Source organism: Sabethes cyaneus, chromosome 2 (assembly GCF_943734655.1).
Source record: "Sabethes cyaneus chromosome 2, idSabCyanKW18_F2, whole genome shotgun sequence".
NCBI lineage: Eukaryota > Metazoa > Arthropoda > Insecta > Diptera > Culicidae > Sabethes > Sabethes cyaneus.
In genome coordinates this window covers 230,082,987-230,097,973 of record NC_071354.1, presented here as the reverse complement: position 1 = coordinate 230,097,973, position 14,987 = coordinate 230,082,987, and positions in this window count along the sequence as shown.

Genomic DNA, 14,987 nt, shown 5'->3' with positions numbered 1-14,987 from the left:
CACATTACACATTCCAGGCAAATCCTCAGCCACAACCCCTCCCCCCCCCAGATAACACAAAATCGTAATAGAAAGTTCACATTAAATCGTTTTCATGTCAATTTCACATTGGAATTGTATAATGATTAGAGTATGTCAAATCGAAGTGAACATTAAGTTGTTTTGCAGTCGTGCGTGTCCTCATATACAATTCATGACTGTGAATTATAAAGCAGTATAGACAATTGCAATATTTGATTATATCTTAATCATATATTCAGGAGTATTTAGTTGCGTGTTATAAAAACTACGCAAAATAGAATTACAAATAGTTGTCAAAATTTTCGCACGTATATCGCCTCCACTTTGGTACATATATGTTCTTATATGGCGTGAAATATAACTTTTTCGTTCAGATATGATTTCGTACATCTCAGTTGCAATTGAGATATACAAACCAAATGGTTTACTGCCCCCCCCCCCACAATTTTTGAAGGCAGGACCGACTGGCCGGTTTTTGAAATTTTCGGACTTGGCAACCCTAGGGGTTGTCTGGCTACCAAAATCTTCCACCTCCTCAACTTCTATTGTGAAATTGGAGGAATTGTTATTGTTCACTACCACTGACTTGGTCTTTGCGACGTTGACTATGGTCCAAAGACCTGGAGTTGTAGCAGAGACCATTTAAATTTCTCTGCATATCATATTGCCATTGGGAGAGCAAGAGAATGTCATGGGCCAGCTCGAGGTCATTTAATTACTCCATTGTCAAAAAGTTTCAGAGTAATCCTCGGTTAGGTTTGGTATCAATGCCAATTAAAATTTTATCCATAACGACGAGGAACAGTAACGATGAAGGTATATAACCCTGTCTTACTCCTGTAGCAACACTTACAGTCAACCAAAAAAGTATTCGGACAGCAGCGCATAAAATTTTCTTTTAGTAATTTTGCACAGTATTTTTGCAAAGAATGGTAACACATATTTTTTAAAACAATGTTTAATTAAAGCATATTTATATGCACAACAAAAATTCGGGGAAAAGCTTTGCGTTTTGAAGATAGGGTGCATATAGTTTGAATTCCTCAAAAATGCAGCCAAAAAAGTATTCGGACAGTTAACTATTAGTTGAAACAAATGTCCTTTCTCGCTCATCTACTACCTCGTAGGACCATTTACATTCTTGATGACCTGTTTTAATCTGTTTGGGATAAAATTAACAATTTTTCAAATATCCCTCTGTGAATTGCTGACTATTTTTTTACAAGAGCTCGGTTTAAGTTATTGTGATAAGAAATCGAATGATTTCTCATTTAGAAATGAGATTAGCTAAAAAGATGTTCAAAAGGGTTCAAATCTAGACTGAATACTGATGTTTCGGTAGCTCTAGGACAATTATATGGTGCCTACCGCTTACAATTATCGACAGTATGTTTAGATTCAATATCCCGGTACAATATGTATGTACCACACAATTACAATTTTGCTTTAATTTCACCTAAAATTATTCAGATAGTTGAGTTTACATTTAGTTCTATCCAAAAATATATATCTTTGGTGCCTCGGAGCTTTCCAAGCATCCCAACAAGGTATGACACTAACCGCATTGCTTGTTTACTTGCTGACGAGTGATTTTTCGCTTGTAACCCTTCTCTTTTAGTTATTCTTGCATAAGGGTTGTTGATGTCATACCTTGTTGGGGTGCTTGGAAAGCTCCGAGGCACCAAAGATATATATTTTTGGATAGAACTAAATGTAAACTCAACTATCTGAATAATTTTAGGTGTAATTAAAGCAAAATTGTAATTGTGTGGTACATACATATTGTACCGGGATGTTGAATCTAAACATACTGTCGATAATTGTAAGCGGTAGGCACCATATAATTGTCCTAGAGCTACCGAAACATCAGCATTCAGTCTAGATTTGAACCCTTTTGAACATCTTTTTAGATAATCTCATTTCTAAATGAGAAATCATTCGATTTCTTATCACAATAACTTAAACCGAGCTCTTGTAAAAAAATAGTCAGCAATTCACAGAGGGATATTTGAAAAATTGTTAATTTTATCCCAAACAGATTAAAACAGGTCATCAAGAATGTAAATGGGCCTACGAGGTAGTAGATGAGCGAGAAAGGACATTTGTTTCAACTAATAGTTAACTGTCCGAATACTTTTTTGGCTGCATTTTTGAGGAATTCAAACTATATGCACCCTATCTTCAAAACGGAAAGCTTTTCCCCGAATTTTTGTTGTGCATATAAATATGCTTTAGTTAAACATTGTTTTAAAAAATATGTGTTACCATTCTTTGCAAAAATACTGTGCAAAATTTCTAAAAGAAAATTTTATGCGCTGCTGTCCGAATACTTTTTTGGTTGACTGTATAGGGCCCACAGAAGGATCCAATCCACCGGAAATGTTGCAGTTTTCCAGATATTGCTGAAGAGCTGATGCAACATTTGCGATGACGATTCTGGGCAAGCTTTCAGCATCTCGGCTGAAATGCAGACTATTCCTGGTGATTTACAAGACTTCATATATCCAATTTCAATTAACGATGGTACTCCCGGGTTGATATGGTCGATGCGAAGTACTGTGGGCATCACGCGCTGCTGATTTTTCTAGTCTGCGGATTTCGAGACTCGTAAGAATTGTTTAAATGTTTTGTTCAACGGTTAAGCTTGTCTCGGTCGGTCGGACGGTCGATCAGTAATTAGCCAGCTCTGCCCGTGGCGACATCTTTGCATTGGTGCTAACACCACTAAGGTAGCAATTTCTGCAATAAGTGGATGTCTGCTGGTAGTGACCCTCTTCAACTAGTTAGTTGACCCTGGCTCTTTTGTCGCGTTTACAGAACTTTTTAACAGCCCTTTCCACCTTGGAATATCATTGATGGGTTGCTGTCTTAATCGCCCTGGTTCGTGCACACTCAATCTTGGTTTTCGCCGTGTTTGGAATCAGGCTGCGTTTGTTTTTATAGTTTATTCGCTCCGAGCCTCGTAAGCCCCTTAGACCTCGATTAGTTCCAGTATTTGGAGCTACAAGCTGTTAGCTTTTCTTGCCCATTGAACCAACTGGCAAGACAAGTTGTTGGGCAAGGGTCTGTGAAGTAATCTGTGGCCACATTCCGCAACTCTTAATTTTTCAAAATTGAATAGCAAGCTTTCAATTCGAGTTACAGAATGACTTAAATTTTAAATAAGTACGAAATTTCTCTTTAAAGTAGTTAATCGTACTAGATTAAGTTAACTTATGGAAACAGATGGTTTCAATCCTCAGAAGATATTTTTGGCTCGGATGGCACATTCTTCATATTTATTTTGGACATTTGTGCCTCGTCGTTTTGGCTTCTCATCATTACTTACCTGATGGGAAGGGAAAAGGATCAGGAAGAATGGGAGGGTTTGGATGGGGGAAAAAAACGTCACAAAAACATTTAAATAAAAGAAAACCTGTACTCCCGTACCGTATAGAGATGCCAATACTGGGGGGTATTTCGAAAACCGGTTTCTCGGTATTGATGAAAACCGGTAAAAGTTAATTATCGAAAACTACGCTTAAAAATTTTATGATTTGAAGAAGATTTTTCCATAAGCAATGGTACTCAATTTATTTAGGCATAACTAATTGACTAGTTCATTAAAAAAATTAGTTTTTAGAACTTAGAATCATGTCATCTCTTAAACGAGAACAAATGTTAATGAATAAATTCTCCTGAAAAAATTTGCGGAGGCAGAGAATCTTCATATTTTTTTGAAACGATGGTTCTACAATTGATGAAGGGACGGTAGGGGAAAGAAATGAAAATTTTTTGATGACGGAGGGGAAGAGCGGAAAGGAAGAGGGGGGGGGGGGTATTGGTAGCCAGGGCGCCAGGGCATGTGGTTCGCTGGTACTTGTACCTTTGAACCATACAGGCGCTGGACAAAAGGAGACCGCAAAATCCACTTCTCAAGAATAGCGACGCGTGTTGGTTGGGTTATCGACACATATTGTGCCGCTTCCTGCATCAATTGCAGATTACCACCGAGCGAGAAGTTTTTTACAAGTACCAGCGAACCACATGCCCTGGCGGGTGTTGTGGGTTCGAATCCGGTTGTAATCTCAGATTACAGCTTGGTTCGACTCATGCACCTACCAGCATTGGACAAAAGGTAGGAGTCAAAATGACTACTTGTCAAGCATAGCTACCAATACCCCCCCCCCCCTTCCTTTCCGCTCTTCCCCTCCTTCACCAAAAAATTTTCATTTCTTTCCCCTACCGTCCCTTCATCAATTGTAGAACCATCGTTTCAAAAAAATATTAATATATATGTATGACCGCATTTCAAGGTCAAGACTAAAAACTAGAGAATCTTCATTCAGTGTCCTCGGAAAAAGGAAGTACCTTACTAGCAAAACATCCTTGATGTCTTGAAGAATATTACAATGTCATTTGTTTTTAAATCACGAATAGGGCGGTTAATTATAAAACGAATAAATTTAAATATATGAACTTTCTCTACAATTTTATCAATACAGTAAATCGAACAGCAGTTATGCGATTCCTGATAGGTGTTCCGAGAGCAGTTCTAGAGTCGTAAAGTTTGCAATTTTTCCGGTACAGCAATTCGACAGCAGTCTGGACTGGTTCTGACACTGCAACGATTTCTTCATTCTTCATGAATTACTCACCGCATAACTAGTACAGCGTATATTTACTTTTTAGATCAGGCAGAGACGTTCGATGAGATGATTGAAGCCCGTAGAATTGGTTCAGTCCTGTCAACAGGCTATTCTAACTAATCAGAAAGTTATTTCTATTCCAATTTGTATTAGCAACCGAACGAATCCTTCTTCCTTGGTGTGTTCTGACATTTCTCTAGAGTACTCCATCAATTTTCACTAAAGATTTTCTGAACAGCTTTACTGTATATCGCACATTTTTTTTGTTGCGCAATATTCTTAATAAATTGGTGCATTGTGCATTCAAGTAGGAAATCGGACCTACTTTGCCCTTCGCAAAACGCTACGATTGAGAAGCATACGCCGCTGTACGAAGCTGACAATGTACAAAACCCTTATTTAACCGGTAGTTCTTTACAGACTTGAAGCTGCGACGTCGCTCACAGTTGAAATACGCGCTCTTGTCGTGTTTGACAGGAAGATGTTGCGGATGATATTTGGCAGAGCACAAACTGAAAGCGGAGAGTGGGAACGTTTTATGAATCACGAGCTACATACACTTTTTGGAAAGATTGCAATCGTATATCTGGCTAAAGTCAGTGGGCTGCGGTGGGTTGGGCATGTCGTAAGGATGCCAAATGATAGTGCGACAAAAGCGATTCTTTTCAACAACCCCACCAGCACTCGGTGGATCGACGTGCTAGATTGCTCAACCAGATCAAAAGCGACTTGTAACTACTAGGAAATTAGCGATGAGTAACCTATGGAGTGGACTGAGTTGAATGGAGACAACTGCTTAAAAAGCACGAGGCACTCCGGCTCTATGCTGACAACAGTGAGGTGTTCCAGGGGTTCCATGATTGAATTATTATTTGTAGAACTAAAAAAAAGCAAAGCAAAGCCTAGGTGCTACATTCCGTTATCGAAAGTTACCTTCTGTTTTTATACGACAGAATTCGCAGCCAGCTTTTAGAGTGCAGGACAATTGCAGGGCCAGTTGCTACGATCCTATGGACTCTAACAGCCTCTCTCAGTCGGCATTCGAACATACTATAACTGGCTTATTAGGCCAGCGCCATACCTCGAGGCCAACTGGGAGAACTAACAATCATGAAATTAAGTTTGCCCTATACTTTCAAAAGTTTACCAGCGATTTAAGCTTCTTGAGTTGTTATTTAATCATACCAGAAAATACCGGTTTTCGATCGTGGAAAAACCGGTAATTCGGTATTGGAAAAGTGCCTGGCAATACCGGTAAAACCGGTAAAGCATCTCTACTCTCGAAGGGATACTGGTCGTCTTCGAAAAGAGCACCCCCGCATCTTTCATAGATGCCGTAAAATGACGGCTTACCATCCTAACTTGGAACCGCAGGTCTGTAAAAGACAGACCCGGACGAGAAAAAGTATCTTGTCGGATTTTGTCTCGAATTTGCTTCTTTCGCAGATTTTTCTCATAATGTTTGCCTTTAGCTGAAGTAGCCGTCGCATTTTCATGAGAAAATTCAGCTAGAGAAGACTCAACGCTGGTTTCAAACCTAGTCAGTGTAGCAAATATAAATTTTTATCTTTACTCTTTCACATTTAGTAAAAGGGAATAGATAACCTGGCAAACTTTCCAGCATAATATTCAACACAAAAAACTTGTATTTTTCCATTCTTGATTCTTTTGAGTTATATTCGTAAACCGAAAATCGTTTTCGAAAATCGATCAGGAAAACCGGGAAAAAACCAGGAATTTGACATCACAGATTGAGTTGCCACCCTGTAAATCTCAATTTTTAATATATCAATAATAATCACAGGCGTGGCTAGGCTGAGGCACACTAGGGCACGCGTGCCTCATCTTCTCTGTAAAATTCCAACACGAATTGGAACTCCAATTTTAAGTCTAGTTTCAACGCTGAATACTATTTGAAGCGCAATTTACATCCAATTCATATAAAATTTTAATTCCTACTTTAAGCTCAATTTCAAGTCTAGTTTCAAGCGTGTAGGGCGCTATATCTCTGCATATTAGCGTTGGTAAGAGGAAATGCTTATCAACTCAGGGACTATATTGACTCGTTTCATTATGCCTGATTTTTGTTTTCAGGTATAATAAATTCGAGTTTTTACACGGTTTTTGAGCCGTAAATCTCGCATGTGCATAGTATTTTTCGATATAAATTAACAAATTATGGTTGTTTATGAGTACCCTTACCGTTATATTAGATTTAAAATAAAATAATAATATTTTATATCTTATGTTTCGTAACTACCGGCTCTACAAGAAGTTTTTCGAATATCCAGGTTAGTTTCATGTAACTGGTGCTTACATACTTACATTATCTATCTAGCTCCCCCCATCTACTAACAACAATTCCTTTCCCGAAATACTTGTGAAGATGCAGAGGATTCCCTGGTCTTTAGTAGCAACAAGTATTGGACATTCCTTCCCATCCCGCCAGGACCCGCATTCGAACGTGGCCGGCGTCGGTATTGATCAGCATGCAGTGAACTGATAAGGATGCACAATGAGGAATAACATGCTGTCCCAAGTACGTTTTTCCAGCCATCATTTTGCAATTTTCATCGGTCCTGGTCAATAACGAAGTAGCAGTACACGGACAGTATCCTATGCTTATGCTTATGCTTAAATGCAAGTCTAGTTTCAATGCTAATTTCAACCTTGATTTTGAGTCCAATTTCGAGTATAATTTGAAGTCAGATTTCAAACCCAAGTTCAAGGCTAGTTTTAAGTCGAATTTAACGACAAGGTCGTCAGAGTCCATTTATAACAGTCAGCATGGCCACGAATATCACCATTCCCTTCCCTTCTTCAGTGTACCAACATGCTCCCATAGACTCGGGAAACCATCACAAAAATATAAAATTAGCTAGCCGTAATAATATCTTGCAACTCGAAGCACTAAACATTGCATTCTATAAGTTCTATTACTTTTTCAGTCAATAATTACACTAAATACTGAGATTAAGGACCAATTAATATTCATCACTATATTTTCACTTTTTCGCCGTTGATTTTTCATTAATTTTTTTCAGCCCTTTCAGTCGTCAAATTACTCGCGAAACTTAACTTGAGGCACAAAAAACTTTGAATTACCACCCGAACAGTTATTCAGAGAGATATTACAATCATTTTGACCAAATTGTGCACTTGAATTGATAGGAAAAACTTCACTTCGTTGCGATTGCAATTCCGAATCCTCGACCGTCGTTGTTGTACGTTGCCAAGGGAACGGACGTTTATATGGAGTGATGCCAACGCAAAGATTTGAGCATGAAATTGACCAATTATTTTCGCTAATCAATTAAAGCCGATAATATACTTATAAAATTCACTGATAGTAAAATTCACCGTAAACAAAATTTTATGTGACAGAATTACTGTTGGACCTAGTTCATAGCAGATTATTACCTACTACGAGCAACTCTATTCTCAACAAAACGAAAGTGGCAACAAGTACTGAAATCAGTAAAAAAGCAACTGGACTTTGACGACCTTTACCTTAAAGCCAATTCATTTCTATTTTTAGGTCCAATTTTAAGTTAAGTGGTGGGATGGTGGGAAACTCCAAGAAAAGTCGAAGAATTAAGATCTTAGACAGAGAAACAGTCTGATATATCTTTTCCTTGTTTGTCAACTACTAATCTTTTAATGATGAAACTTTCATCATAACATTGTTTGTTGTTCCTGAGTTATGGCTGAAAATCAAGGTTTTCTTGAACATTTAACTAGTCCTAAAACTCTGATCTTATAATACAAACAATATAGAGCATATTCACAGAAGAGTTTTTAGAGGATTTAGAGGTAGATAGTCCGTTTCCTGCTGCTCTCTAGAAACAGAAGAAAAACGGAAAAATGTGACATGAGGAGAAAAAATGGAAATGAGGAGAGAAAAGAATAAAAATTTGCATGCAAAAAAGAAGCATAGCAACACCGTGAAAGAGCAAAAATGAGTCGAAAGACGGGCTGGCTGGACAGAAATGATGAAAAACAGAAGAGAAAAAGCAGAAAGAGCATGGTAAACAATAATGAAAACTAAGAAACGAAGAAAAAACGGGACAGAAAAAGCAAAAAATGGAGAGAAATCTATGAAAACGGAAGAGAAAAACAGAACGTTACAGAAAAGGAGGAAAAGCACGAACGGAACCGATAAATGCGAAAAACGGGATAAAAAAGGAGTGGAGCGAAAAGTGAAAAAACGGACGAGAACCGGGACAAAAAAAAGAAAACAATCGGAACGGGACAAATGACAAACAATAAGAAGAACAGCGAGAGAGAGAGAGAGAGAGAGAGAGAGAGAGAGAGAGAGAGAGAGAGAGAGAGAGAGAGAGAGAGAGAGAGAACCGGTAGAGGAAGCGAGGAAAAAGGGAAAAAAGGTCAAACCGGATACAACGCGAGAAAGATGGAGCAAAACACGAAACAATGGGACAGAAAAGAAGATAATACAGGAAAAATTTTAGTCCAAAGTCCATGGATCCAAAGGTAAAACGGAAGATTAAAGGATAAACCGAAATGGAAAAAGAAAAAAGAGAGCCAAAAACAGAATTTTCGTGCCAGGAAAAACAAAAAAACGAGGCATTAAAGAGAGGAAAAACAGTAAAAGAGTTAGAAAATTACGAAGAGTGGAAACGAAAAAAGTGGTTAAAGAGAATAGAAAAAACGAAAAACAGAACGATGAGACAGGAAACACGGGACAGAAAATAGGAAAAAGAAAAAAAAGAAGAAAAAACAGACGGAAAGTGAGCAAAATATAAAGAAAATAGTATAAAATTGGGAAAAAAGAATAAAAAGTGTAAAAATGGGATGGTAAAGAGAACAAACACAATAGAAAAAGGTAAAATGTGTGAGCTCTAATCAATCGATGTTTTTATGATAAGTAACAATAGATTCGCCATCCTACGATTACTTCATTTTTCCAGACTTAAACATTCTTCTGAAAGGTGCTCCAACGTTGTGTTCTAGTTTTACATAATTTAGTTACTGCACAGTTTAAAACTAACTTCTGCTCGTGGATCACATTCGACTTCTGGAAATTAGGCCATTGCAAATAATTTTAAAAGTTTTTGTCAGACTCCCTCTTGGAAATTGGCTCGAAAAATCGGGGGGCAAAAAAAATAATTTGTAGGATTAGGATAGGATGTTTGTGGACTCTACAGTCTGAAAAACTCGTAAAATGAGTGTACGAGTTGAGTTAACGCTTCTAGCGCGAAATAGAAATAGGAGTTCAAACAGTGGAATTTCCGAAACTCGGCCAAAAAAATTTTCTTTCGTTTTTGTCTTTTTGTTCGTAGATTTTTGATTTTTGCATGAAACATAACAACGTATTTATTAAAAGCAAAAATAGATTTGGTTTTCACGTTTAAAGTTTAAGTACAAATGCCTAAAATCCATATTTTTTTTGCTCGATTAAAAAATTCTCTTTGTTTTTTTGTCGCCCCCCCCTTCATTGGCCCAACACCGGAGGGACAACAACTTTTTGAAATATTTGTAATGGCCTTACTTCGAAAAAAAAAATTTTCCAAAAAGTTGTAGAACATACTAAAATAAGCAACTTTGCAGAATACAGTAACTATCTACGCCTTACTGGTTGCGAAATATAATGATATGTTTAAAAAGAGCACTTTAAAATCAATTATACTCAATAACTTTGCACACAATTTTTTTATTGCTTTCAAATGTTTCACAAAGTTATTCAGTATGCTAAAATACACATTTTCTCTGAAGACTGTTTGTTGATAGGCCGGATAGTTATAAAATAAATATTTTTGGAATTTCATTCAAGAAAACAAAAGTTTGTATCACCCTAATAGGTGCATTCACGGTTACCCTTTTAGTGCAGAAAGATGCGCTATATTTTATTGTTAAACTTCTCCGAAGACATCATCCTTGAAAAATTACGCATTTTTTATCCAATTGCTAATGTCCGCCCTTTTTTGAAACCGGACCACTGTGCATTGTTTTGATATTTTGAGTCAATTCGAGGTAAAATCGACCAAAATCGATGTTTTGGTGTAAAACTGAGACTGTGGGCCGAAAAACAAGTGAAAAATGTCCTTCTTTCCCGCTGTCGCTAGGCTTACTATAGGCACGTTTCCTAAGAATCGCCGTGGCGAGTCACGGCGAGTGACAATTGTCGTTTTAAGTCACGTGACTCGCAGAAGAAGGATGAGAGTTTTCTTTTTCGTTATACAGTCAGTCCACAATCATGGGTCACATACAATTATGGGTCATTTTAGCTTTTTCTGCTGATTAATGCGTGAATATTATACGAAGTGATTGCTAAAGTTGTTACTCATAAGTAGCACTAATAATTGGATCAATAATTAGATGATATTTAAACGCTAATCAGTAGCTAGAGTTAAAATGACCCACAATTGTGTGTGACCCATGATTGTGAACTGACTGTATATCAAAAACATTTAAAATATGTATCAAACAGACCTCGTGGATTGAATAATTTAGAGTTAAGTTAAGATTTTGGGGGGTTAGTTGGACAATAATTGACATACAAATATGGAATTTCTGTGAAAATTATTAGGGTGTCGGTTTAACCCTACATGCGCCCTTGCGGTTTGCTGTCAGTTCATTCCGTACTCGTCGATACTTAGAAAAATTCTTGCAGGGGCAATGCTTAGACAGTTTTTCCAAGCTCATGTTTTCTCTCCGTCGTTACTTGCCTATGCAGTCGAATTTAAGAGACGTTTAATGTCAAATTCAAGAGAATAACCCGAATTAATCCACCTAGCGGTGTGACCTAGCCTTTCTACTGCAACTTTAATTATTTTTTTTTCTCAGGAACATCTATAATTAAGTTGACTCAATTTTTAAACATCAGTTCCTTAGTCCTCAAAATTCTTATTTAATAGTAAAATTCACAAGAACGTACTGCTTGCAATAATAATATTTTCTTTCCTAGGGTGTGAAATATTTGTAAGCGTCATTTAATTTACTTTATCAACAGCTTCTTTTTTATATTTAAGTGATTTAAACATGTATGTAAACACAAAAGATCTGTAGATGGCCTTAGTTTTTGGAGCTTCAGAGCAACATAAGAAGTTTGTTTTGAATTGACAATATGAAAAATGTGTTCATATAAAATGTGAAATGTTCATATGAAAACTGTGTGTACAAATATCTTGAAATTTTCACCACAGCTTTCTGACCATGCGCTTAAAAATTATCATCTATCGAAAACAAGAATTCTTCATAACTACAAAAATAATTATTGCGCGAATATTTCCTTTTTCACGTTTGAAAAAAAGGATATCTAGAATAAAAAGATTGACCTCAAAATTTTTCTATAAGTGATTTAAATGCTTGACTTCAATTATGTAATATAACACATGAAACAGAGAAATTGGGATTTTCCTTAGCTGGCACTTCTTCAGATAATTAGTTTTGCACAAAACTTGAGCTTCTTTTGTATGTATTTTCATGAACTTGATCTCATCGTTTTTACGTTGTTGTCTGTTAGAGGGTTATAGAAACGAGAGGAGATAAAAGAAATAGTGCAAAAGTAGCGCCATAACCATGCTTGAGGTTGGGAAACATTATCGTTTTTCAGCGCTTGCCAGTTGTCGGTCCCACATGCTCAAAATTTGTTTGAAGTTTGTATAAATTTATTTGGGAAAATCAACTCATTAACATTTTTAACCCTAGACACCACTATTCCTATATGCTTAAATCAACTGCTTTCCTTTGCTTCTTGTCTAGTCCGATTGCAAGTAAGAGCAAGTGAATAAAATGACAAATGAAATATTTCTCACTTTTCTTGATAGCTCAAGCAAGTTCCAAAATTGCAAATACATGGACACATATAAGCATACATACATATACACATACACCTATTACAATCGACCCTTGATATTTTGGTTTTACACGTTTTGAATGGTTTAATATAAGTTTGACGATATGATAAGTATATTGGTATAAGTAATGATTAAGTTTGAATAACTTTTGAATAAATCGTCCAATTTTCAACAACTCGGTTTCATTTGATAGATCTCAAGAGTAATTTTCAAATAATAATAAATTATAGAATCTTTCTTATTGAATTATTGTTTATATGTAACAAAGATATGTTTTCAATACTTTTTTTCACATTTCTTTATGTAACTTTCAAACCACAACTCCATTCGTCATGAAATTTATAAGTTAAGGTTTTCAAAGGCTACTCTTTCATTTGTAATCAATTTTGTTCAAATCGGTTAAGGGACATATGAGATACTGAAGTCCCAAATTTTTCGTATTTTTATACATAACTGTTGAACTAAAAGTCCGATCAGTATGTAATTCAATAGCGAACAATGGGACAACTAGACCTCTCATTTGACACTAGGATCATCAAAATCGGTCCAGCCATCCATCGCTGAGAAAAGTGAGTGAGAAAAAAAGCGTTCCACACACACACACACACACACACACACACACACACACACACACACACACACACACACACACACACACACACACACACACACACACACACACACACACACACACACACACACACACACACACACACACACACACACACACACACACACACACACACACACACACACACACACACACACACACACACACACACACACACACACACACACACACACACACACACACACACACACACACACACACACACACACACACACACACACACACACACACACACACACACACACACACACACACACACACACACACACACACACACACACACACACACACACACACACACACACACACACACACACACAGAGAAAATGCTCAGTTTTCGAAACTGAGTCGAATGGTACCTGACATTCGTCCCGCTGGGCGTTCTTACGATTTTCGGTTTTCCGAGTGATTCCTATACCTTTATACTATATTTTCATATAGTAGAAAGGCAAAAAAGTTTATGGAACTTGACCGTATTGCAAGAACGGTATCGCATTGATTCTACCGCTTGGATGGCCTAAGCATGGTCTGAAATGCCTTCCTACTGTTGACCTCAGCAATCGATCCACTAACTTTTTTTGTTAGTACCTGTTCTATTTTGCCAAAATTTCAATTATATTTGTCGGGATTTCAGCATCATATCTCATCGCCTCAACACAATTACCTCCTTGAGCAGTGAATCTAAACTGCTTCAGATTCTTGTAAGCAAGAAACTGATGTACGTAGCAAAGCTTCAAATCTCGGAATTCGCACCATACTACTAAGCGATATCTCTTCAAGTGGATTTTGTAACCATTCTGGCGATCCTCAAGGAAGCAACTTCAAACCACAGTTGTTTTCTTTATTCTTTAAAGACATTTACGTTGTACTACGAGGATCCAAATTGTTGTATATTAATGATCTGAAAATGTTTGTAGTGGTTAAATCTTTTGAAGATGACTGTGAACTGCAACGACTAACCAACATTTTTACGGACTGGTGTCGAAAGAATGTTGCAGTCGCAAGAAGAGACCAATTATATAGAACTATCGCATCCGCAACGAAGTACCGGAAAAGTATATGTTATTAAAGAGTTGGGAGTATTTTTTGATACGAGCCGCTGTTTTCCTGAATTCTACTCTTGTATTATATCCAGGGCTGGTTCGTTCACTTTAACTCAATTTTGATTCATTTGACAGTAACGTCTCAGCCGAGCAAAATTTTACAAAGTTGTATATGGAACATTTGTAGAACTAGTTATCATCTTCAATTTTGCTGAATAAAGTTTTGCGCTATCTGTTGTGGTTACGATGCTACAATGATAGTACGTCATTAGTAACCAAATCAACGTTCATTTAGTCACTGAATTTACAAAATCATAACTTAAGGTTAGGAACGCAAGCATAAAATATGCGCGAACAAACAACCTAGCCCATCCAATGAACTGTGCCTAAATCTAAACCCCCCATCGTACCCATGTCTGTTTACAGTTCAAAAAACAAAAAATCAGAGGGGTTGTGTACAAGACACGACCGCATATATAGGTGACGCAGGACTACGTAAGTCTCTTTGTAGTGATAGTAGCATGTATTCATGCTTGTAATCATTCGATTCTTCTTGTATACATGCTATATGCAACATATATACATGCTACATGCGTTGTATGTAACATTTATCAAAGTAGTAACATTGCATACGTTCAATTCTTAAAAGATTGTGCATTTGAAAACAATTTAACAAAATCAAGAACACAAACTATTACTTTCCTGCTACCTTACTGAAATCAAATTGGTATAGGTTTAGATCATCGTGAAGAATCTTCCAACCAATCACGAAGCGAGAATTCTGGTAAAACATAGGTTCATTATTTTCAATTTTTCAATAGCTCAACATCAAGAATCCATACTTTTC